The sequence below is a fragment of the Panulirus ornatus genome, chromosome 17 (genome assembly GCF_036320965.1).
Source record: "Panulirus ornatus isolate Po-2019 chromosome 17, ASM3632096v1, whole genome shotgun sequence".
Classification (NCBI taxonomy): domain Eukaryota; kingdom Metazoa; phylum Arthropoda; class Malacostraca; order Decapoda; family Palinuridae; genus Panulirus; species Panulirus ornatus.
The window spans coordinates 1684973-1710769 of record NC_092240.1 but is presented as its reverse complement, the minus strand read 5'-3'; the positions used below and the strand labels follow the sequence as shown (position 1 = coordinate 1710769).

Genomic DNA, 25797 nt, shown 5'->3' with positions numbered 1-25797 from the left:
TATTGTGGAAGAACATACGTGAGTCAGGAAGACTGCGTGGATCTGTGTGTACGCGTCCTCGTCTTGTCCACTTCCAAATATTCACTAAATTGCAGTGTTTTGATGTTGATGTACGCATGCATAAAACATGAGGCCATTAACAGAAGTCATTACAAGGTTTAATGAGGATAATAGACATAATCAGGATTATCACTCAGGGACGACATTGCTCTCAAGTCGTCTCGCTTGCGTACCGAGTCTACTAACAAGAACAAAGCAAGACCCAGGGTATGTGAGACCCAAGGTGAATGTTTTCTGGGAACTCCTCAAGTCCTGCAGCTGTGACATATCTTTTGGTTAGGGCTACAGATATAAGTCCCTTCTCATACAAAAATCTATATATATCTTAACTTAAACTCGTACATTTGTGGACATAAAGGACAGATTTCTGGATAGGGGGATGTATCTATTAATTCTTCAAAAAAAGAAATAACATCTGGTTGTGATCTTTCTGAAGGTGAAGTTACTTTCGAGATTTCTTTCACTCTTTACTACTTGCTTGTGAAGGGAAAGTCTTATCAACATTTACCGATTCCAAACTGTCTCGTTTGAGATTGAGGATATCAAGGTTTACAAGCCTAACACGCTCATGGTAGATCTTAGATGATTCTTTATCAACTTCAGATTCAAGGTGCTTGACACGCGGGATTCTGAGCAAGGAGACTACTAGAAAAAGATATGGGGAAGCCTTATATGGATCTTACCATCTACTGATGGAAAAGGCATTCACCAAATTAGGATTGTCACTCCATCTGACCGTCAGCCCTGAAAGTCCTCGATATTCATTTGTCAAAATAAGGTTAACATTAACAGGGGACCCATAATGTGGGGAACCCGGGGAAGATGTCCCAAATGCTGTGAGTTAATCCGTCTCTTAAGAAAGACACTGTGGAAGATGGAGACTATGAGGAATCAGAAGACACACACACACACACAGACACACACACACACACACACACACACAGACTCATAGAGAAACACAATGATATGACTAAGTGGGTCCAGAGAAAAGGAAATAAGATGGCACCTGAATTATGAAAGCTGACCTTCAGTGAAAGGTTGAAGGCCATATATCTGTCCACCTTGGAGGAGAGACGAGACAAGGGTCGCCTGATAACTGCCTGTAACTCCCTAAACCAACTGAATGAAACCGGTAGTCAACAGCTCTTCACAAGGTGCAGTACTAGTTACCTATCAGACGCCATGATCAAAAGCTGGGGGATGATATAGTCAATACTGGAGTATAAGAAACTACTGGTGTAGTGTGAGGATGGTGGACGACTGGAGTGGTATGACCAGGAAGACGGTGGAAGTCTGCTGCTTAGAAAAGTTAAGACGTCTTGTTGAAGGTAAAGAAGTTACAAGGGAAGTGAGCCCGCAAGCGCTGAACCCTCTCCCTGTACTGTACATCAGACAGGTAATCACACCTGCCCACACGTGTAAACAATGATGTTTGTGTATTGTTTGCTACACCTGTAACGCGAAAAACACTTGTAACAAATCTCTTCATACCCACGAATGATTGTCTCTCGATACGACACGTCTTCCCTCTTTATCTTCCAGGAAAATGTAGATATTAACCTTATGTCGGATATTGAATCTTCAGTCTGAGTTCAAAGATATTCAGATCAAGACTAAGATGCTTGCGTATTCGAAAGTGGGTTGACAGTAACTTTAATCAGGACCGGACTTATTCAAGTTTTCGTTGCGATGTGTGTGTGTGGGAGGAGGGCAAGGGTCGGGTATCAACAGGTGAGTCAGTTGTCAGCGCATATTGCATTGCGCACCACGTGCTCCGCCCCAGTTACCAAATAAACAATAATACCAACCGTACAGTGATTGATAAAGCATGACATCACCATTACTAACTATCGTTATAAACAGTGTACTTGAGAAAAACACTTGGAGAGAAAACTTCGAAGATTTGATAAAACGGTGAGACAGGAAAATAAGATGGTCAATAATCGCTGGCAACGACGCACCGAGCCAACGAGAGTTATCAAATGCTGGTGCAGTGTGGCGGGTAGTGGCGGAGAGACAAGGTTCAACAACCGTGCTCTCCCTCGCTTTGCTTTTGGCCTGGTAGAGCTGTCTCTATGGAGAAAAACTTGACTAATGCAGTGTTGGGATGGAGGCTCACTTGGCTTGGGATGACCTCAGCAGAAGATCCTCACTCACCAATGAGCTAATGTCAACTGATCGGAGCTAGACAACAGTATATCTTGATTACCAGAGGAAAAAAAAAATACTTCAAAAATCCTGGATATAACTAGGAAGGGAAGAGACTTACAGCTTCCTGTAGTTAGTGACTTGCTTGTGGAAGGCTGAACTGTTGACCACTCAGCCTTGTTCTGACCCTCGCCACGGGACAGCTTGGCTGTGATGCCCTAACTTACGCCAGAAAGGTAAGGTTTACATGTGTTTTGAAAGTTCTGTCAGACATTCATGTTTCGGTAACTCGAGCCTCCAAAACTTGAAAAAAAACCCAGCGAGTTGTAAATAGATCTGTCAAGTTTAGTGAATATATTCTCAGTGGAAAAAGTGATATGTTGTTGTCATAGTTTGTATAGAAGCAAAAACAAGCCTTTATGAGAAACCCTCCAAACTGTAGGTGCTACGTGTCAGACCTCAACTTCAAGTGAGATTTTTGGAAGTCGTATCGTCTGATCCAACAGAAGATGATAAGTAGGTCACATAATGTTAAAACTATTAATGACAGTGTTTGATATGATGACATTTGGGACATATAGTAGAATCATGAATATGTTTATAGTTGATAACATCACATTTCCATAACTTATCAGTTGACATTATTTAGAAAACATATAGTCTTCACTTTGCTACATCACTAGTGACCAAAACATTTGAGAGATCTAATATGAATTCAAAGCTGACAGCGTTTAGTTCAACGAAACATAGTTTATGAATAACACGAATATTGAAATATTGAAACACGAATCACCGGATCCAAGAACGTCGAATACTTCAGTAATGATTATAATGAAACGAATGAGATGAACATAATTCAGAAGGTGATTAACGAATCAAGAACAGGTTTAACGCGTCAGCCAGTAGGTGCAAAGTTAGTCAAATGATACAGTAAACGAAACTTGAGAAACACTGTTAGCAAAACTTTTAATCGGTTGAATGAAATTTCAACACATAAACATTAACCGAACGTGTAATACATCGTAAGAACGAAATTGTGTTCAAAGGAAAGCAGAAATAGTGTCAAGTGGATTAATGCTACAAAATGAAATGAAAGAGCAAATATACTTGTCGCAAATAAATCAAATACATAATATGATTAAACATGACCCAAAATACAGTAAGTTACTCAGGATAAGATTAATACAGCATCAGAAATACACAAGATAACACCGCACTATCAGCAAGTGATTGCAGCTTACACAAGATACAACTACGACAGCAAATAGCAGCAGCTTACAAAAAGATAACTACAACATCAACACATAACAGCAGTGTACAGAAAGATAAGAACTTCATTACAACATCAACAGATAACAGCAGTGTACAGAAAGATAAGAACTTCACTACAACATCATCAGATAACAGCAGTTTACAAACAAGAAAACATCATCACTACAACATTAACAGTTAACAACGGTTTACAAACAAAATGAGAACATAACTACAACTTCAGCAAATGACATTAGACTGTACAAGATATCACTCCAGCATCTGAACGAACAATAATGAAGCCAAGTTCATGAGGGCCAAGTGGTGCAGGAAAACGATGATGCAGTTAGTGTGTGACACAGTCAGCGATAAACCTGCTTAACAAGTAATTTAGTCAGCGAGTAACACGATTGAAGAGTGATGCAGTCAGCTAGTAACCTAATTAAAGGATGATTAGGTTTGCGAGTAGTACGATGAATGAGTGATACAGCTAGCGAGTAATACGATTAAAAGTGATAAAGATTGTGGTTAACATGATTAACGAGTGAGTCAGTAGTACGATTAACTAGATAGAGTTAGCAATAAACATGATGAACGAGTCATACTGTTACCAAGTAACAGAGGTAACGAACCATGTATAAGATAGATAAGGAATTAAGTCAACGAATAATGTGATCTGTTGATCGTAAACTTTGTGAGTCGAATAATACGGTCAGCATTGTCGGCGATTGGTCCAGTCATAACTGTAAGCGAATGGTCTAGTCAGTACGGTAAGTGACTGGTCCAGTCAGTATCAAAAGCGATTGGTTCAGTCAGTACTGACGGCGATTGGTTCAGTCAATAGTCAGTGACTGGTCCGGTCAGTTAATGCTGAGGGGGTTTGGTCTAGTCAGCTCTGATGACGATAGTTCCTGTTAGTTCTGCCAACGATTGGTGCAGTCAGCAGCTTCTGTGATTGTCTCAGTCAGTGCTGCCAGTGAGTCGTTCAGTAGATACTGTTAGTGTTGGTCCTGGCGGTGAATCATACGATCACAGCAGTGAAGAATATCACTTGATTGGTTACTCTCAACATTCTTCATCAGCGAATGATTCACCAATCTTCCCGCCGTGCATCGCGCTAGTCTTCAGTATATTATTCAGTCGTCATCACCAGAATATCCCAGCTCACCAGTTCTCAGCCTATCACCAATCATGACTATGTCTCCAATCTTCACCAAACATCACTAGTGTTCGACATAATCTTCATCAGTCTTCACCAGAGTACATTTGGTCAGTCCTCACGACGTGTGTTCTACTCTCTAATCTTCAGTCAGATTGTCTAATCATCTCAGTACTTCAGTGATATCTGTACATGTGTCTGGGGAAGGATTGTACCGTGTTACTTCCTGACTCTTGTACGAGTTTCCTACTTTACACATGTAATTAGACCAATACTTATGCACTTTACTAGCGCATTTACACTGCACTTGTCGCAAACTTACTGAAAAATTGGTGAGGTATATTCTCTTTTCGGTACCAGTGTATATATATATATATATATATATATATATATATACACTGGGGATAGGGGATGAAGAATACTTCCCACGTATTCCCTGCATGTCGTAGAAGGCGACTAAAAGGGGAGGGAGCAGGAGGCTGGAAATCCTCCCCTCTCGTTTTTTTTTTTTTTTTTTTTTTTTCCAAAAGAAGGAACAGAGGGGGCCAGGTGAGGATATTCCACAAAGGCCCAGTCCTCTGTTCATAACGCTACCTCGCTAATGCGGGAAATGGCGGATAGTTTAAAAGAAGAAAGATATATATATATGATAATAATAATGAGAATAGCAATAATGATAATGATACTAATGATAATGATAATAATGATAATAATGATAACAATAGTAGAAATTATAATGATAATGTGTGGGTGTTACCGGACTCCGGCCGCAGGCACTTACGCCGCAGATGACAAGTCACATTCAGGGAGGTGGACCATCTTGGTCAGTGGACAGTAAGGAACCACAATCTCGTGTATAAATTTCTTATACCAAGAGAGTCAGTTAGGTCTCTGCTACTGGATGTAGCGCAGCCTTGAAACAGCAGTAGCGATGTATGAGTGGTCCTTGGGTTAGGTCATTAATAGTTAGGCATTTTAAAATCATTCTAAGACCAGTTGCTATGAAAGAACCCAGGACAATTAAATCAAAGGCTCCTGCAGTCGAAGGTCACCACCATACATCCAATGGCAGGGTAATGTAGACACCTTTGGAGTGAGAAGCTCTTTGAGGAGTCTGTCCTCCCAGTGACAGAGTCTCACCGAAAATGACGCTTCACTCGCTGCAGAACGACAAGTAGGACGAATCCGGTAACACCTACATATATTGAACAAGATTCTCAACACTTTCTTGTCATGATTTATGTCATTATCATGATGATTGCTAGTAGTAGTAGTAGCTGTAATAATTCATATCATTATCATGATGATTGCTAGTAGTAGTAGTAGCTGTAATAATTCATATCATTATCATGATGATTGCTAGTAGTAGTAGTAGCTGTAACAGTTCACAACATTATCATGATGATTGCTAGTAGCAGTAGTAGCTGTAATAGTTCACAACATTATCATGATGATTGCTAGTAGTAGTAGTAGCTGTAATAGTTCACAACATTATCATGATGATTGCTAGTAGCAGTAGTAGCTGTAATAGTTCACAACATTATCATGATGATTGCTAGTAGTAGTAGTAGCTGTAATAGTTCACAACATTATCATGATGATTGCTAGTAGTAGTAGTAGCCAGGATGGTGATGTTTGTATCACGAGTATTTACGTTTGTTTCCCTGAGTTGTCTCGCCTCAGGTCATGTCTTTATCTCCCTGACATCATCCTCGTTGGCCAGACATTCATTACCACCCAGCCGACCACCATTACCACCTCGCTATATATATAATGGTTTTTTCTCATAGTTCATCAAGTGGAGTGGCCTTGAGGCGGAGGCGCTCGGTCGCCGCGCCGCCAGCGGGGCCGGGGGAGACGTCCCACTCCCCGTTTTCTCTCTCTGTATCTCCCCTTTTTTTTTTTTTATCACCGTTAGGGACATAACGACTCCTTGAGGAATTATGTCGGAGAGAGAGAGAGAGAGAGAGAGAGAGAGAGAGAGAGAGAGAGAGAGAGAGAGAGAGAGAGAGAGAGCACTTTTTTTTTGATCTGGGACAAGTGTTAGTCTTTCTCCAGTTCAGAGTTGACGATGTTATAACGTGTGAGTAATGTGGTTAAGTGATGTGTCGTCTGGGTTTCATTAGTGATGTTTTATGGTGTGTCACATCTGCGCTCTGGTGTTGCGCCGCTGAAGCTTGTAATTATTACGAGAACGCTAGTATATCTATCTTTATGTTGTATATGAAGTAGATGGTTCATAAATGTAATTTATGCTGTCTGATTCATAAACGTAACCTATGCTCTATGGTTTATGAGTTAAGCATATAATGTATAGTCCATAAACAAAGCATATGCTGTATTGTTCATGAATGAAGAAGCATTTGATGTGTGGCTCATGTATGACTCATGCATGACTAAGGCATATACTGTGTGGCGAGTGACCTAAGCGTGTATGCTTTATGGTTCATGAATGAAGATGCATTTGGTGTATGGGTCATGACCCCTAGCATCTCGCAGGGTATGATCCTCGCCTCATGGTGAGGTAATGTTGCTGAGGAAGACCTCATACCTCACTGAGCAGGGTGAGGATAATACTTTCCCACACTGTTGTGAGACAGTGTGTTCTTAAGGGCGTTATGAGGTCCAGATAGATTGACGGTTTGTTAATGCCTCCAAGGACAGGCTGAGTTTGGAAGGATAGAAATATAGAAGATTTAGAATTATAGGTTCATGGATGGCTGGATATATTCATGATGATATCGTACTGGATATGATATTGATGTATGTAGTTAGTAAACGTAGAGATGAACAGGACGATACATTATGGGTTGATCAGACACAGATGTAGAGGTAGACAATGTGACGGTCACCGCTACAGTGGTCACGTGGCTGTCATCTGGTCTACAGTGTGTGTCATCCTGGTACCTGGCTGTCATCTGGTCTACAGTGTGTGTCATCCTGGTACCTGGCTGTCATCTGGTCTACAGTGTGTGTCATCCTACAGTACAATGTGGTGACGTCACAGACCTCACTGACTTGGTTCGTTGTTCTTCTTGCTTGAAACTTTTGATTACGTTTTCATTTGCATGTATGTCGGCAACCCTCGCCCTCTTGTCGGCATCAGGTCAAGGTCGAGGATGAAGCGCCACCTCTCACCATAGGAAACAGCATCGCCACCTCCTGCGTCAGCGAGGTAGCGCAAGGAAATATACGAATATACTCACACACCTGTTTGTCCAAGAAATGGGGCCCCGCTAGCGTAGAACTCTGTCCCTGTATTGAAAAAAATAGGTAATAACACACACACAGACACAGACACACACACACACACACACACACACACACACACAGACACACACACACACACACACACACACACACACACACACACACACACACACATGGTTCAGTAGTTCACGTTACTGATCATAAGTCAACACGAGTTTCAGCCGCGCCTGGTCAGTAAGGTGTCGAATACTCGGCGCAGAAGTCGGCCCACACCCCACCCAGGTGCTCATCCTTCCCTCGGGGCTGGTCAATAACTGGGTGCCTGGCTCAGACCGTGGTGTGTGTGTGTGTGTGTGTGTGTGTGTGTGTGTGTGTGTGTGTGTGTATAAATGTAATAAGATAAAGAACGGTTTGCTGAATTCAATCAGCCATTCAGCTGAACATACACAGTTGAGGAATTACATGATTGTGAGGTCATAACTAACTGGTTAACTAATTACAAAAGAGCTTATGATCAGAGCGAGGTTGGATACTTCTACGCTTTGGTTAAGCCCCTGAGTGAAGTCTGTCTACATAATACAGGAAGTTTTACTGAGCCAATCTTATGGTATATACATTTGACCTTTAATGGTAATTTGTTAACCATCACGTAATGTAAAGCTGAACTACGGTAGTATTGTGTTGACGTGCATTATGTATGTAATGGTCTACATTAAGTGATGAATATCATCACGTTGGTTACGTTACAGTAGTATAGTAGTTGACATGTGTAGAACTACAGGAAGAATAAGCTGTTTGCTCGCTTACCTGTACAGTTGTTTGTACATTGTTCATGACAGTCACAGTAGTAGTAGTAGTGGTAGGTGTACGTTAGGTCTCGTATCTGTAGATCACTGGTAGGTCAGACGATCGCCCTCTGACCCCCGGGGAAATGATCATCTTTGAGTGGCTGTGGTCAGCTGGGTCACACCTGCCACGTTCGGGGGACCATGATGCTGGGTTAACACTGAGGCGACGTGGCTTCAACACAGGCATCTCGTGAGACTGTTACTGAGTTAATGGTTTCTTTTACATACAATTTTACTGAAGATATACACTTGTGTGGAGATGATAAGACCAGTCAGGCTTCAACCAAGTATCAAGCTGGGAGAGATTGATAGATAAATAGAGAAAGATAGATAAATAGATAGATAAATAGATAGATAGATAGAGATAGAGAGATAGAGAGAGAGAGAGAGGGGAGGGGGGGGGGGGAAGGGGGGAGTTCAGCTCGACTTGTTGACGTGTTGGCGGCCCGAGAGTGCCACTGACACACATCCTATCCCATCGAGAGTTGGACGAGTGTGTGTGTGTGTGTGTGTGTGTGTGTGTGTGTGTGTGTGTGTGTGTGTGTGTGTGTGTGTGTGTGTGTGTGTGTGTGTGTGTGTGTGTGTGTGTTTATACACACGTAAGAGTAAAAACATGATACATATATACAAAGTTATGAGAAGAAGCAACATGAGTGAAAAATTCTCTCAGTTGTAACTCACAATTAGTAATCACTCACACATACACACATACACACACACACACACACACACACACACACACACACACACACCCACACACACACACACACACACACACACAAGAAATATAAGATAAATGATTATTCACTGCAGGCAAGAAAAATCTCCCAAAAGCTGCGAAGAAACTTAAGAGGTTAAGAATATAAAAGCTGATTCTGAATTACTTAAATATTAAAAGGAATTATATGGCACTATAAAGTAAGTTATGTACATGTGAGGAATAAGAAACACTCTGAAAAGATAAATATAAAAGTGTGTATGAAAATGCATGAGCTACATAAAAGCAGGCATAAAGTCGCATCAGAGGGCATATAGACGGTACACTGGCCATAAAGTCTTGCAGCACTTATGCATCTTAAATATACTGGCGTATGCAAATGAGATCTTGGCCAGTGTCATCAAGGAACCCAAACTCTGAGGCATAAGGACTGTGTACCTTCTTGTTGAGCTGAGCCCATCTGTAGCACGGTCCCTCATGGGAACAGCCTGCGCCTTTCCCAACCACATGCTGATCCATCTTTCCACTACAGGCTGGTCCCTACCCCCGCTACAGGCTGGTCCCTACCCCCGCTACAGGCTGGTCCCTACCCCCGCTACAGGCTGGTCCCTATCCCAGCTACAGGCTGGTCCCTACCCCCGCTACAGGCTGGTTCCTATCCCAGCTTCAGGCTGGTCCCTATCCCAGCTACAGGCTGGTCCCTAACCCCGCTACAGGCTGGTCCCTACCCCCGCTACAGGCTGTTCCTATCCCAGCTTCAGGCTGGTCCCTATCCCAGCACAGGCTGGTCCCTAAACCCCCTACAAGGCTGGTCCCTAACCCCGTACAGGCTGGTCCCTACCCCAGCTTCAGCTGGTCCCTACCCCCGCTACAGGCTGGTCCCTACCCCAGCTACAGGTTGGTCCCTATCCCAGCTACAGGCTGGTCCATTCCCCCACTACACACTGACCTCTTCTTGTATTACGGGCACCGTTTACAATTTTCTACAGTCTGGGATAAATCTGCTGCATTCATCCTTTTGTCTCTGTTGCAGGGAATCTTCTATATTGTAACTTTTATCAATTCTATAGCATGACCAATGTCTACTTCGAGGACAACCTTCTATCTGCAGGAGTGGTATCCTTCTCATTATGTCACAAACACATGGTGGTGGGTCGCTGTCTGCGTGACGGGGTAATGAGCATCATCCTCACAAGCAGTGGTCTATGTTACAAGCATCCCTCTGTCTATTTTGCATAACTTTCTATATTCATGGTATAGATATTCCTCTGTCTACTGTCATTACTCCTCTATGAGTGGACTAGCATACACTGTAATCTTCTTTATGTTATACTGTAGTTCATTTTGTGTATAACTAACTGCATGTCTCACTTCAGCCAGATTGTGTCAGGAATAAACGAAAAATGGCATTATTTATACACATTCAAATTTCTAGTTGTCATGTACAAAACACAGAATCCAGAGTCTGCCCTCCACACACAAGCCCACAGACTACTCCCTGGGTTACCTGGACCACCTCATATGCCATGGGTCAGTCCAATAACAGCACGTCTCTCCTACATACCATAGCGCTACAGTTGATTCCCTCCTGTATATGCCTCTCGCCATCCTAAATGTTCAAGTCCTAATATCGCAAAGACTCCTTCACTTTATCTCTCTATCTCTTCCTCGGTCTCTCCCTCCCCCTTGCTCCATCTACACCTACACTGACATTCGAATTTCCGTCTCTCTTCGCTCATCCTCTCCACACGCCCGAACCATTGCAACATACCCTGGCGTCGGCTTCCTCATTCCGCCGCTCACTACCTTTTCTCCCGTGTCTGCATCCTAACTTCTGCATGTAGCACACTTACTCTCAGCTGTGTCAAACGAAATCTTCCTTGGAATCTCTACACACGGGCCACTTCTCAAGCTCACCTACTTTCACCATGTATATTCGTATATCATTTCCTCTTTTCCTACACTACTCTCATACACACTTCAGCCTTGAAATTACTTGGCATTCTATCTGCTCCCCTTCATGCACACAAGCCAATCAGCACAATCCTAAAATGCCAATAGACCCACAACCTGACTCGCCCACGTACACTTCGGTATGCAGCTTTTCTCAACCCATGTACCTTTATGCAATCACCATTCATCCTTCATCACGAAACTTGACAAGTTTTTCCCTAGTATCATGTGCACCAGGGATCCTGTACCCTCCCATTGTACTTTCAGTTGACTCACCACCTACCTCTCCGTTAAGTTCCCATAGCATCAAGATTCGATCTCTCTCATCAAAGCTTCTATGGCGCTCACTAAACCTCCCTGAAAATGCACTCCTCTTCCTCACTCCTGTCACTGTCAGGTGCATAAGAGCTGACGATCAAGATACTCTCGCACTCTAATTTCATTCTAGCCCACTAACACCGAACTTGCGCCCACAGCTCCTTCTTCAGAAGTGTCACCCTCTCCTTTCGTTCGTGTCCTCTCGCTTCACTCTTGTCTTCTCACTTCACTCGTGTCCTCTCACTTCGCTCGCGTCTTCTCACTTCACTTGTGTCCTCTCACTAAACCATGATTTTACCCCTGAACCATCTTAAACGACACGTCCCCCTCCCCATGAACTTTGTTTCGCTCTGCCCGGTTTCAACACTCAGAGACTCCAGTCTTTAACCTTCAAGAGAGAGAGGGAGTGTGTGTGTGTGTGTGTGTGTGTGTGTGAGAGAGAGAGAGAGAGAGAGAGAGAGAGAGAGAGAGAGAGAGAGAGAGAGAGAGAGAAATATTTTCATGTAACTGTATACGTTCCTGCTCTAAGAGAATGGCTTTTACTGTTAACACATTCCAGGCAATATCAAACGTGTCACACCTGAGGTTGCGCTGACACGTAAGAGCTCACACAAACACCTACATAGAGGTCACACTGGCACGAGAGGTCACACTGGCACGAGAGGTCACACCAACAAGTGTAAGTCTTCTCGGTTACGTACAGTTACTATTGCAGGTAATCGAATCTAAAGCAATCCTCTGTATTGCATTGACGTCAAGGTATGATTACGAGAGAAATGTTGGCAAAACTAATGGGAAGTTTGAGGATGTAATAAACGAAAGGACATCGTTTTTATTTTCTTTTTCCAATGTTGACCTGATAATTTTTCTTTATCAGATTTATTTTGATTTTATCATATTTTCTATTGTTTTTTTTACATAGATTGGGAGATTTATAGGATACGTCCAAGAGTTGTGTTAACGTTTTGATTTGAATCCATCAGATCATCTTCAGGAGGGTGTGAAGAGGTCGATGGATCAGGTGGGAATGATTGTGGATGGCTGGAGGAGGCTTGGCAATACCAGTAACCGGACATGCGCGTAGCGCTGAGCTCACTGTGGCGTGTAGCTGTAGTGATCTGTCTTGGCCCGTATTCTGGTTGTTGAGTTTTGGTTGATATTTTCCTGGTAATTAGTGTTTCGGCGATGGACAGGCGTCGTGTGTCGTGTTCACGGTATACGATCCTTGTAGATTTAATGCTTGTTTCTGGTGTGAGGGCAGTGTTGTGCTTCTTGGTGACATGTAGTGTGATGAACGCCTTCTTGTAGGTGTTGGGTGAGTCTTCTGGACAGTGTACAGGTTGTGTTTCCCATGTACGTTTGCTCATGATGAGGTTGGTTGTGTTTTTGTTTCTGCAGTAGATAACTAGCATGACATTGTTAACTTGTGTTGTGGGGTTGATATTTCTAGAGAAGATGTCTCGACGTACACTTTCATCTGTGCAGTACGCTGTTGACATGTGGTTACAGTAATATATTTTGTGTATTGTTGTGTTGCTTGTAGCTTCTGCCACTGTGAGGTTGTTTAGCATTTCACTTATCTGTCGAAGTCGGAGTTCTTATATCTGTTGTTGATAAGGTCTGTTTAATACGCTGTGTTTCTTTGTGGAAGATGTGACAGTTTGATACAGTCTTATATTCTCGGTGTCATTCAGCATTAACTCCAGTGTTACAGTGTTGGGGACACTCACTAGCTGCACGTAAACATTGGCCGAGGTCTGTGGTTTTCTTGTGAATGGAGGTGACGTAGCCATCAGTGTTGTCGTTAATCATGATATCTGAGAACGGCATCTCGTTGTTGACGCTCATCTTATGAGTGAGTTTCAGAACGATCTCTCGTCTTGTTGTTTGAAGGTGGTTAAGGTGTGTTTCATCTCTGAGACTGTGTAAATGTAATCGACAATTCTGCAGTATGTAGATGGGCGTCTTGAGTCTCTTTGTAGAACATTGTCTTCAAGGTGACACATGTAGAATGCAGCAAAGGTACCCCTTACTGGCGAGCTCATGGGCACTCCTATCTGATGGTCTATGTGTCGGAATGGAGCCTGTGTGGTGCAGGCTTTCAGAAGTTGGTGTAGGGCGGTGGATGGTATGCTTGGTTGGTGTAGCTCTGGGTGGTTGTATACGTTTTCCCAGATGATATTGGTATTTATGGCTACATTGATGAATAGGCTTTCAACATCAAGAGATGCTATGAGCCCATCTTGGGTAGAGGAGCGGAGAATCTGGAGGAATTCATCTGTTGATTACATATTTTGCTGGAAGGTATTTCAGGATGACGTTGAGTTCTTTCGCCGTGTTGTGTGTTGCATTGGTGACCTGAGCAGTTCAAAACATCACGCGAGACCTCACAGAACAACCGTGCTCTCCACGCGCTCCTCAAGATGTGTTGCTGGAAACATTGAGACATCCAATGTAGGTATCTCACACAACCTCCCCACCCATATTAAAAGAGATATCAAACAATCTGAAAATTCAGAAAAATATCTGATAGATATCCGGTAATCTGGTCATTTTCAAAGAATAAGTTTACAAGAAGAACGAATATGGCCTTTGTTGTCTTTTCCTATCGCTACCTCGCGCTCACGCGGGGCAGGTGGGTGCTATTTCATGTGTCGCGGGGTGGCGGCGAGAATGGATGAAGGCAGCAAGTATGAATATGTAATGTGTATATATGCATATGTCTGTGTATGTATATATACGTATACGTTGAAATGTATAGGTCTGTAAATGTGCGTGTGTGGGCGTTTATATACATACATGTGTATGTGGTTGGGTTGGGCCATTCTTTCGTCTGTTTCCTTGCGTTACTTCGCTAACGCGGGAGACAGCGACAAAGTATAATATGAATATATATATATATATATATATATATATATATATATATATATATATATATATATATATATATATATATATATGGAATTGAATAGACATATATACACACATAAATACCCAAACACATGCATGCAGAGAGACGCACACAAAAACACACGCATGAATGCACGCACATGCCTCTGTTTGAGTGAGGTTAACAGGCAGACTTTGGCCGACCGAAAAAAGCGTAAGGCTTTTGACCTGCCTTTGTGATGACTCTTCTCCGAGAGGGAAAGAAACGAGGCAAAGTTTATAATATTTCAAACAAGAGGTAAGAAGAGGCGAAGGTGAGAGTGCTGGAAAAGTGGTGAGAGCTGTGAGTGGTGGTGGCTCGGAGTGGTGAACGTAGGTAGTAATGAGAGCTAGGAAAGGTTACACTGGAAGTGGTGAGGCCCAGGAATGGAAGTGGTGATGGCTAGGAGTGGTCACGGTTGGGAATGGTAAGAATAGGCAGGGGTGAAGGCGAATGATGTTGCGTAAGAAAGTAATTTTGTGGGGGTAAGAATGTCATGAGAGAGGGTTGAAGTTTGGAAAGTTTTATGTGTGTGTGTGTGTGTGTGAGAGAGAGAGAGAGAGAGAGAGAGAGAGAGAGAGAGAGAGAGAGAGAGAGTACGTGGGAAAGACCGACAGCAGAGTCTCCGTTGGCCCTTGTCTGGGATATCTATTTCGAACTTAATCCTACCCATTCCTATTTCTGTCTTAAGAGGATGAGGTAAGGATTGGAGGGCAAGAAAGCTTCCTCCTCATCCTCCACTCCCTCAGGCAGCAACGACCAGCAGGAAAAAGAGTGGAAGAAATATCATGAATTTCTGGAAATTAACAGGAGAGAACTAAAGCGAAAATCCTATTGTAAAATCCTAAAATACTATCCCTCCTTCTGCTGCACTGCAATATATTCCTAGGATCTGGAATGAGGAAAAAATTGAATTTATTTATCTGTATATTTTTTCCTTGTGCTCAGCCATGAGGCCCCCGGACACGTGAAGATTTGTGGAGTCGGTCTTTGATGGCGTTTATAATCTTTACATTGAGAACGTTTGACAGCAACGTATTCCAGTGTTCAACACATCTATCTGCCAAGTATTTTGCCCACGTCAGGGTTACATATTTTAGCTTTAAGTTTTATTCCATTTGTACTGCTGTCTTAATACCAATGAATACAACATCACACAACAACGCACCACTGGGTGTAGTAAAGAAAAATAATCTAGAATAATGTGGAAGGAATAGAAAAACACAGATTTCTAATTAGGAAGATCTATAAGCTTATCGTGTAGCTGAGGAGGTGGATATATCATTAGTCTTAGATCTGGTGCGAAATATCTGTCACGTCTGCTTAAACGTATCTGTGGCACTGCTTTCACCGACTCTAATAGATAAATCATTTTGCATGTTAATAATCCCATTGAATGAAAAATACTTCATTTATCACAAAAATATTTTTTGAATTGATGTTGTACAAACAATTTAAGTCACCAAATGCGCTAATACAGTGACGGCTCAACACCGCATTCCTACACATCCTTCAGTTCCACTCTATCTTCTCTTACTCGATATCTTAGTGGTAACAGAGATAAGATCTGATCAGCCTCTCATCATGTGCCAGATTCTTCAGTGCTGGAATCAGTTTTGTCGCCCACCTTTGTACTTGTTCCAGTTTTCATCCTTATTATTCTGTAATGGGGACCAGAACTGGGCTGTATGGTTAAGGTATGGTCTTAGTAAAGCATGAAAAAGGGTCAGAATAATTTCCGATGTTTTTTGATCGATTTTCGTAGCTATGTAAATAAACATACGGTTCCCTTTTTCACTTGCTGCTATACACTGCTTGGTGTATGATATTGCCTATATCACCTCCAAGATCTTTCTCTTCATATTCTTTAGATGATTCCAGCATATCTGATTGTTGTGTTTAGTCATTTTATTCCAAAGTGCACAACTTTACATATTTCATCATTTACGTTAAATCTTATTCGATATTATCTGATCCTTCACTATCATGTTAAAATCCTTGAATGATTTCACAGTTTTGCCTATTTCATAACTCTTCCTCCTGGTCTCATATTGTCCACAGATTTGGAAATTCTAGATAGGAGACCCAGTGATCAGTGATGTACTATATGAAAAGAATGTGACTTAGGACCTACACCTGAGGGACCCCACTCGTCACACGTTCAGCCAGTCTGAGGCTTCGTTATTTGAGACAATACGTAGGTTTCCCTCGGTGAGTCTGTCACTAGTTCGTGAACACAGTCGACCTCTGCTTTCTGTGATTTGGATGGCACTTTATTGAATGCCTTTCAGAAGTTTACGTATATTACGTCAGAGAGGACTTTTGAGTCCCAATTCTCGAGCATTACACCGAAAAATTCGACTAAACTTCTTAGGCAAGATATTTTGTTGTTGAATGTTGAAGCCTTGCTGATCATTTTGTGATATAGAAAATCATATTTTTGTCTCATCGTTTTTCCCTCGATTTACCCATAAGTGACGTGAGGTTAATTAGGTGGTAATTTAAGGCAAATTTCTAACCTCCTTTCGTACATATGAGAATGATATCAGCCCGTGTCAAGTCTTAAGGTACCTCACATACCTGTAGTAATTTCTTATTCATTTTGTTTATGAGAAAAATCAGTTACCGTCTGACCTCCTTCACGAATCTTGGGGCTGGTTATCAAGGTCAGTCGATATGTTTGAATCACTTTGGTCAAACTGTTATACATAGTCCTTCATATCTCTTGATATCGGTCACCTTTAATTTTTCATCGTCACAACAGTGAAATGTATCTTTCATCGTCACAACAGTGAAATGTATTTTTCATCGTCACAACAGTGAAATGTATTTTTGATCGTTACAAATCTGAAATGTTGTATTTCTAGTTGTGCTCTGCACTGTTCTTGTGAAGGATTTGTTTAGTATGAAAACCATTTCTGTCATTATTGTTTACTTAGCCATGTTCTGTTATTAGCTGTTCTATTGTCTCTTCTACGTTTCTTCTTTGTCTTACATATTTGAAGATTATCGTAAGGTCAACTTTAACGATCATGGAAATTCTTTTCCGATTTTTACATTTACTTCTCACATTCCCTTTCAATTTTATCAGGCTTGACAATTTCATTGTTTTCCATCAGTTTGAATTTCTTATGCATTTTTTCTTAGGGAAGCAATTCTTTTATTCTCCTAATCATCCAGGAAGGTTTTGAGTTTAAAATGGTTCTTTTCGTCATTCTTCGTACGCTTTCACAGAGAGGTAATCGTTTTTAGAAATATCCCACAGCATTAAAGAGTTGATCATTTCTAATTTCGTGTCATATTTTCTCAAGGTTTGCTCGTTTATGATCTGGGATCAAGAGGTAATCATTAATTTCATTCTTGTGTTCACTTATAGTCTAGTTCTATTACTGTCGCTGTTTGCCAGAGCCTCGTCTACCCCAGAGAAATCATCAGGTTTCTGTCGCTTCTGAAGGTATGATCAGAGATGATTCAGCCGCTCGTCGGCTTATCGATTAATTGATCAAGAAAAGTGTCTTCCCTCAAGTTGAGTAATCTGTTGCCTTCTTGATCATCTCTCACCATATTTTCGGTTTACAGTTGCATTTCTAAAAGTCACCTATTGTGATAATCTTTTTATTTCGTCATAACATTTTTCGTCAACTTTTTCCATTTACAAAGGTGGTCTGTATATCACGCCAGAACTCGGTGCACCTTTACTTTCGTCGGTTATATTAGTGACTAGTGTGTTGTGACTGTCGGCGTCTGGCATGCTTACTGTAATCGCACCTGAGCTGTTTTTAGCATGTTAAAACACCACGTCTTGCCTTGTGCAAACGATCTTTTATAAATATCTTATATTCACGTATTGCGAATTCGTCCAATAGATTATCATATTCAGAGTTTAAACATGTTACGTTTTCTCTGTGATGGAATTTGATATCAGCTCTGCTCGTTCTGAAATAATTCTCGAAGCATTTGAGTACACTAATCTAAGTTTGCTTAGCGATTGATGAGGACCTAAGAAATCAGTGTTCTGGCCCAGTTTACAAGATTACTTATTTGGTTATGTGTTTTTGAAACTTTGCTGCGGTGAGAATGGAAAGCCTGTTTACCTGCATTTGGTCCGTGACTTCGATATGACCAGCCCTGCCTCGTTCCCTGCTTTTACTTGAGAAGTGACCTCAGACTGACGGAGCTGGCTTGTTCCCCGCCTCTACCAGTGAGGTAACCACTAGCTCTCCTACTCTGCCATGTTCCATATCTTCCTCGTTTCCTGTTTGCTCCTAGACTGGGACTTCACTTTGGCCTACCCTGCCATGTTGCCCATCATTAGGTATCCTGCTGTTGGTTCTCAGGGTATCCGAGTGGTCTGTCGATATAAAAATGGAGACCAAAGTTTCATCGAACACTTTTCAGGACGTGCATTCCTGACTCCACTCAAATGGAGGGTATCCCTTGTAAAGAGGCTTATATTACGCAAAATGTTTCCATAAATCGTTACTAAAAACGTTTCATTCCTACCTAAAGAGATCCTTAACTCCTCTGTTTACCCTAAGCAGTTTGCTGAGGAGGCAAGAGTTTATATCATATCAGCGCAGCAATCCCGGCATAACTAACTTCCTCTGGTTCTCTTTAAACTTGCAGATGCGAGCCCGTATACCTCGTTATATTTCTTGTCTGCTCTGCCACTGCCTACATGGTTAGTTCCCAAGTGGTTAGCACAAGTTGTATCGTCGGTGGAGTGTGTGAGACAATGTCATCAGACTTCCTTGGTATACCCTCTATTCTGGCACCAGGGAGGCACACAATTTACCACATTACTCCTGATGTTGATCTCTAACTCCAGAGTCTCCGACCAGAAGGATACTTGATCCACCTTGGGTTGGTGTCTCCCTGGCCTGTACTGCCCTGGGAGGGAGAGGCCAACATCACCCTGGGAGGGTGAGGCCAGTACTCCACTGGGAGAGAGAGGTCGCTATTGCTCTAGGAGGATGAGGCCAGTACTCCCCAGGGAGGGAGAGGTCGCTACTGCCCTGAGAGGGTGAGGCTAGTACTGCCCTGAGGGCAAATATGTGAGAGATAGAAAACTGAAAAAACGTTTCTCAGCTCTCTGTAAATAACAATAGATTCCAAGAATCTAAATGTTTTTGTCAAATTTTCTTATCAATGAAAGTAGAACACATCGCACTTAAAGGCTTTTCTTTTTTTTTTTTACTCGGAAACAAGAACGAATTTAATGAAGTAGTGAGATCAAAGTATGGTCTTAGTACTCCAGTGTTACGCTGACATTTCTCTGTGATAACTGAGGGAGGTCTGCTCGTACCCGAGTAAAGCTTAATTAAAGAGTAACATATCGTAAGTCCCATGCATCACTTATGAAGGTCACAGTTACATGATAGCAGCTCACTACAACTACTTCTGAACTCACTGCTTCTGAACGGTAGTTACCACATATACGATAACTGTCTCATTCTGGCGATCAGGTGAATGATGTTATGACTGCCATTGTCATGAATCAACTTATCATCTTTCCATGAATCAACTTTTGAATCATATCATAACTAAAGAAGTCATCAGACCGTCATCTACGCTCGCCGTTTTGTGGACAGACCCAGACCTCGAACCACTACTGCTCTGTTTGTTAAGTCAACAGTGGCATACATACGCCACATCCAGCAGGTTACTGATACGCTACGCCGTCCAAGTGCGTTGCGTGTGTGGTCTTTGTGCAAGTGTTGGACCACTTCACTAGAATGATAGCGTTGGACCACTCATCTAGAATGTGTTGGACCACTTCACTAGAATAAGTGTGTTGGATCACTTCACGAGTGAGTGTGTTGGGCCGCTTCACTGGTCAGTGCGTCAGGCCATTTCACTGGTCAGTGTGTTAGGCCGCTTCATTGGTGAGTGTGTTGGGCCGCTTCACTGGTAAGTGTGCTGGAACGCTTCACCGGAGTATGGGAGTGAGTGTGGCGGTGGCCCACTTCACTCGGTGGCAGGCAGTGTTACCCCACTGGGGGTCCTGACTACACACCCGTCGCTCATGTCTCGTCATGTGATAAAAAACATCTTTTCTGTTTTTTGATGATGTTTAGAAATATAAAGAGAATGTAGTGCTGTAAAGGCGGGTCACATCTGAGACGCACTTCAGGGAGTGTGTCAGTGGATCTGTTTTTGTCGATTATGAAATGTTTAGGCAGCGGGTTCATTCTCCCCTGTGGCAGTTCACGTAAAGACAAGGTTAAATTTGGTTGTTATGAGGGAACTGATACACACACTCACCTCGACACGCAAATGTTTGACATGTATATTCATACTTCAGTGGTCAGCTGTTACGAAGTCAAATGACTCCCGTCTGATGTTACATCAGTATCAGCTTCAGTTGTTACAGATGTAGTTATTGATTCAATTTTGTTGTTACAGAAACATTGACGGTTCTTTAGTCAGCTGTTACCCCAGATGAGTAGCGGTTGTATCATAAGACTTCATTCTTATGTTCGACAGATTCAGGAACTCTGTACCACACTCCACCAGAGCACAAGCCAGAGCCATCGAGTCTGTACCACATTCACCACAGTACAGATCGATCATTAACCTCCACCAGGCGGGAGTCAGAGCGTGGCAACCAAAGTTAGTCTCAGCCACACAACTTGAGCAATGTTTGCTGTGGTCACAGCTTGGGTGCACGCAAGACCTCACAGCCTCACGTATCATTAACCACACACAGAGGGGAAAATTTTACGTATCGTTAGGCACACGCACGGCTGAGGACGTCACGTGTCATTAACCACACACGGGGGGGGGGGGATGTCAGGTATCATGGATGATGCTACATGGAGCTCGTGGCGGCATGTATCATTACACGGACACATGATGAATAATATCACGTGTGATTGACGATTTACAGATGTGAGCGTTGTTCATTGTCAGCCATGTAAAGACTGGGGAGAACTACACGTTACGGTAAACGATCACACATAAAGGTGTTTAAATTCCTATTAACTCTGCACAGAGTAAAGATTTTTATTTACCTTTACCCCCATAAAAGACGACATTAGCGTATCTCGTTAACAGCAAGCATATCTGACAGGCTCTCACATCATTACGAACACATGGATCTGAGTGACTTATGTATCATTACTAGATATGGATCTGAGAGACTCACAGCTCATTACCTGCACACTGATCCCAGAGATTCATAGGTCATTACCCCACACATATCTGAGAGATCCACAGGTCATTAACCACAGAAATGTAGAATATTCACAGCTCATTATGAAATCAGTGCTGAGAGATTCACAGAGTATTACCCATACTCTGATCTGAGAGATTCATGGTTCATTAACCACAGTAATCTGACATTTTCGTCATTAACTACAAACAGATTTAAGATAGTAGCAGCTCATTAACCACAGACAAAGATGAGAGTTTATCGTATCATTAATTACGAAGTTAAGAATTTACGCATCGTTAATCACATAGGGAAATACGATTCCATGTATCATTGACCAAAAACGTAGTTGAAAAATTCACGTTATTAACCATACTGATAGCTGAGAAGGTCATATATCAACTCCACGCGAGAGGAAAATGTCTTGTGCCATTAGTGATCCACCAGTTGATGTTACCAGCTCTCGATAAGCGACACACCTCTGCAAGTCTCGAATCTTTATCAGAAATATCAACTAAGATGGACAAGGATTTACAGTGATATAGATAAAGCTAGCGAGTCCAAATATTACTGATCTCCCACACACCACTGTATATAGCACTGGCCTCCCACACACCACTGTATATAGTACTGGCCTCCCACACACCACTGTATATAGTACTGGCCTCCCACACACCACTGTATATAGTACTGGCCTCCCACACACCACTGTATATACTACTGGCCTCCCACACACCACTGTATATACTACTGGCCTCCCACACACCACTGTATATACTACTGGCCTCCCACACACCACTGTATATAGTACTGGCCTCCCACATACTACTGTGTATATCTATATCTTCACGGACACAAATCCTTCGTACACTGTACTTGATTCACAATCAGTGTGTTTGCAGCAGATGCTGAAGTAAATCATTCAGGTCCAGTTGCAGTATCTGCTTGATGCAGTGCCTCAGACCTCCACTGGCACGGCAGGTGCTGCTCAGATATGATCCAGGGATCAATTCTCTCACGGTGCAACAAACTTAGATATGTTCTCTAACTTTAGTAATGCCCAGCGCTCGGTGCAACTTACGTTAGGAAAGGTAAAGTTAGGTGAAGTTAGTTTAGTAAAGGTTAAGTTAGGTTTGGAAAGGTTAAGTGAGGTTGGATAAGGTTTGGTTAGGTTTGGTTAGGTGAGGTTAGGTTAGACTAGTGCTGGGTAAGTTTGTTTCACGTTACAATCATGGAGCGCCGGTTCCTCTGCATCACGTACCGGCAGCTTAGCGGACCAGTAGGAATGCAGCATTATTGTGTGAGCCAATCAGTGCGCTGTGCCAGCAAAATAAATGCTCGCTGATCAGTACTGATCAAGGGGGAGTTCGTTTCCCTTCTCTCTCTCTCTCTCTCTCTCTCTCTCTCTCTCTCTCTCTCTCTCTCTCTCTCTCTCTCTCTCTCTCTCTCTCTCTCTCGTCAGTCTTTAATCTCGCAGGTGTATCGTTCTCTTAATCCATCTGTTGTTGTGTCTGCGCCCCGGCCTCCATCTCTCCACCCATGCTGTCACATCAGGAGGCCCGACCTTCCACACCTGCAGATGTCACCGAACGCCTCTTCCTTTCCCTGCCTTGGTGACTCAGGTTTCTACGCACTCTACCCTCATCTACCTGAGATTTAGAGGTTTTCTACCCATTTTCTTATCTCACTTATCAAATAATGTTACAGAGGATTCAAACTTACTTTTCTCTTTTTCGTTAGGGTTCTCGAGATCTTCCTTATCTATCTGGTTTACAGAGTCATAAACACGTCGTTTAAACTAGATTCTTTTTGCATAGATGTTCTGCTCTTTTGTTCACTTCAGCAAGTTATCCCCTGTGGTGATCAGGTCTAGCGTTGTAGCTAGATCTTATCACACACACACACACACACACACACACACACACACACACAAAGGGCTTTCGTGGTGCAGTGGCCCAGGTCCGCATCCCGGGCGTGGGAGTCTGCCCACAGACAACGCAGTTGGTATATGAAGGTATAGGAGTCGTAACGGTGACGTATGGACGGGAGCAAATGTGGCTATGATTTTGTCTCTTCCTGATGTTACCTCGCTAATTCAGGGAGCTGTGGTTTCGGTGCATTACACATGACAGATAGAGACTGAGTGAACGAATGTGGCCTTTGTTGTCTTTTCCTAGCGCTACCTCGCGCGCATGCGGGGGGAGGGGGGTGCTATTTCATGTGTGGCGGGATGGCGACAGGAATGGATGAAGGCAGCAAGTATGAATATGTGCATGTGTATGTATGTATATGTCTGTGTTGAAGTGTATAGGTATGTATATGTGCGTGTGTGGACGTATATGTGCATGTGGGTGGGTTAGGCCATTCTTTCGCCTGTTTCCTTGCGCTACCTTCCCTAACGCAGGAGACAGCGGCTAAGTATGATAAAGATAAATAGATAAATGAATAAATGAATAAATGAATATATATATATATATATATATATATATATATATATATATATATATATATATATATATATATATATATATATATATATTCACCATCAGGAATGATTTTAAGGAGCAGAGGTGCTTCATGTAGGTATTGCGTTAACATAGCAAGACAATCATACCAGAATCTCTTGTTCTATTAATCGTCGATTTTGATTGTTGATGACGTCAGGAGAGAGAGAGAGAGAGAGAGAGAGAGAGAGAGAGAGAGAGAGAGAGAGAGAGAGAGAGAGGGGAGGGGAAGAGGAAAGGAGATAACTATCAAGGTGAGAGTGTTGTCTGTGCTGTGTGGCTGTAGGTCAAGTTTCCATGTTTTTTATAAGGAAATATTCCTGTATAATACGAGAGAGAGAAGGTTGCCAAGTCACGATTTCTTTTGCTGTATTTTTTTCACTATAACTACATCGTTTACTTTATTTTTCTTTCTTAGGTTTACGACTTTGTGATGGTAGATGTATATTGCCGTCAACAAATGATGCTTCAGCTACTGCTCTCTGGAAAGTCATACGAGTGAGAGTCTTCCAGCAAGTGTGTGTGTGTGTGTGTGTGTGTGTGTGTGTGTGTGTGTGTGTGTGTGTTTACAGTGGAGGAGAGGGCCGGCTGTGTGGTCAGGAGTACATTGTAGCTTCTGCTTTAACTCCCGACCCCTGTATGAAGTTCTTGTACCATCTTGTTACTGCTTCCCTGCCGCTCGTATGTCACACAAGCTATTTCACACTCACTAAACAAGCAGGGAGTTCTGAGAGAGAGAGAGAGAGAGAGAGAGAGAGAGAGAGAGAGAGAGAGAGAGAGAGAGAGAGAGAGAGAGAGAGAGAGAGAGAGAGAGAGATTTAATTTCGTTTGCCCTCAATAAGCGGACTACACATGTTTTCTCTCACAATCCTGCGAGTGAAACTTCAGCCTCAGGAAACAGATTAATATTTCGCAAGCACTGATTGAGTGCACTTGCACTGGCTCTACGATCTGGCATTGTGGTGATTTCCTCCTTGTCGTCTACCTATAGCACCAAAGTCTCGAGCGTTTCAAACACTGGTATAACCTGGGCTTTACGAGCATCATGATGTATGTGCGTGGGAAGGACAGACAACAGGAGACCCGATGGTTCATAATGAGGTTATCTGCTCAAGGGCAGTGACTACTAGTGTCCTGAGATTCTTGTTTACTTGAGACAACACAAAGTAATATAGGAAGAGGTGCCTGCCTACCCACCACTCCTCTGGCACAATGTCTGGCAGGAAAAGTAGCTCTACACACCTCCATGTAGCAAGGAGAAGGTAATACTTCCAGGAACCTTTGTAGGAAAGTGTGAGTGAGGAAAACACCTTCCTCTGGTGTTTGGTCTGGTGTCCCAGGGAAGGAGGCTCAGACTTGAAAAATAAAGGTTAAGACTGTATAGTAACATGTGTTCTAAGCATGTGTCATACTTCTTGAACAGGATTGTATACTGATAACTGATATCACTCATGTATTTTCATCACCATAATGTAATGTAGTTATCGCCCTTGTAGTGGCACTATCTGGTTGTAGTCTGTTCCTCTCCTGTGCAACTCTACAAGTG

The 25797-nt window shown here is 42.5% G+C and overlaps 1 protein-coding gene across 3 annotated transcripts in view; it reads left to right on the top strand.

The window, feature by feature from the left end:
- The first annotated feature begins 2062 nt into the window (after positions 1 to 2062).
- Positions 2063 to 25797, top strand: part of LOC139754497 (uncharacterized) — a 124819-nt gene continuing 101084 nt past the window's right edge. For all 3 annotated transcript variants that reach the window (XM_071671771.1, XM_071671770.1, XM_071671769.1), the window contains exon 1: positions 2063 to 2444. The gene's annotated coding sequence lies outside the window, so the exon portion shown is untranslated. The remainder of the gene's footprint in view (positions 2445 to 25797) is intronic.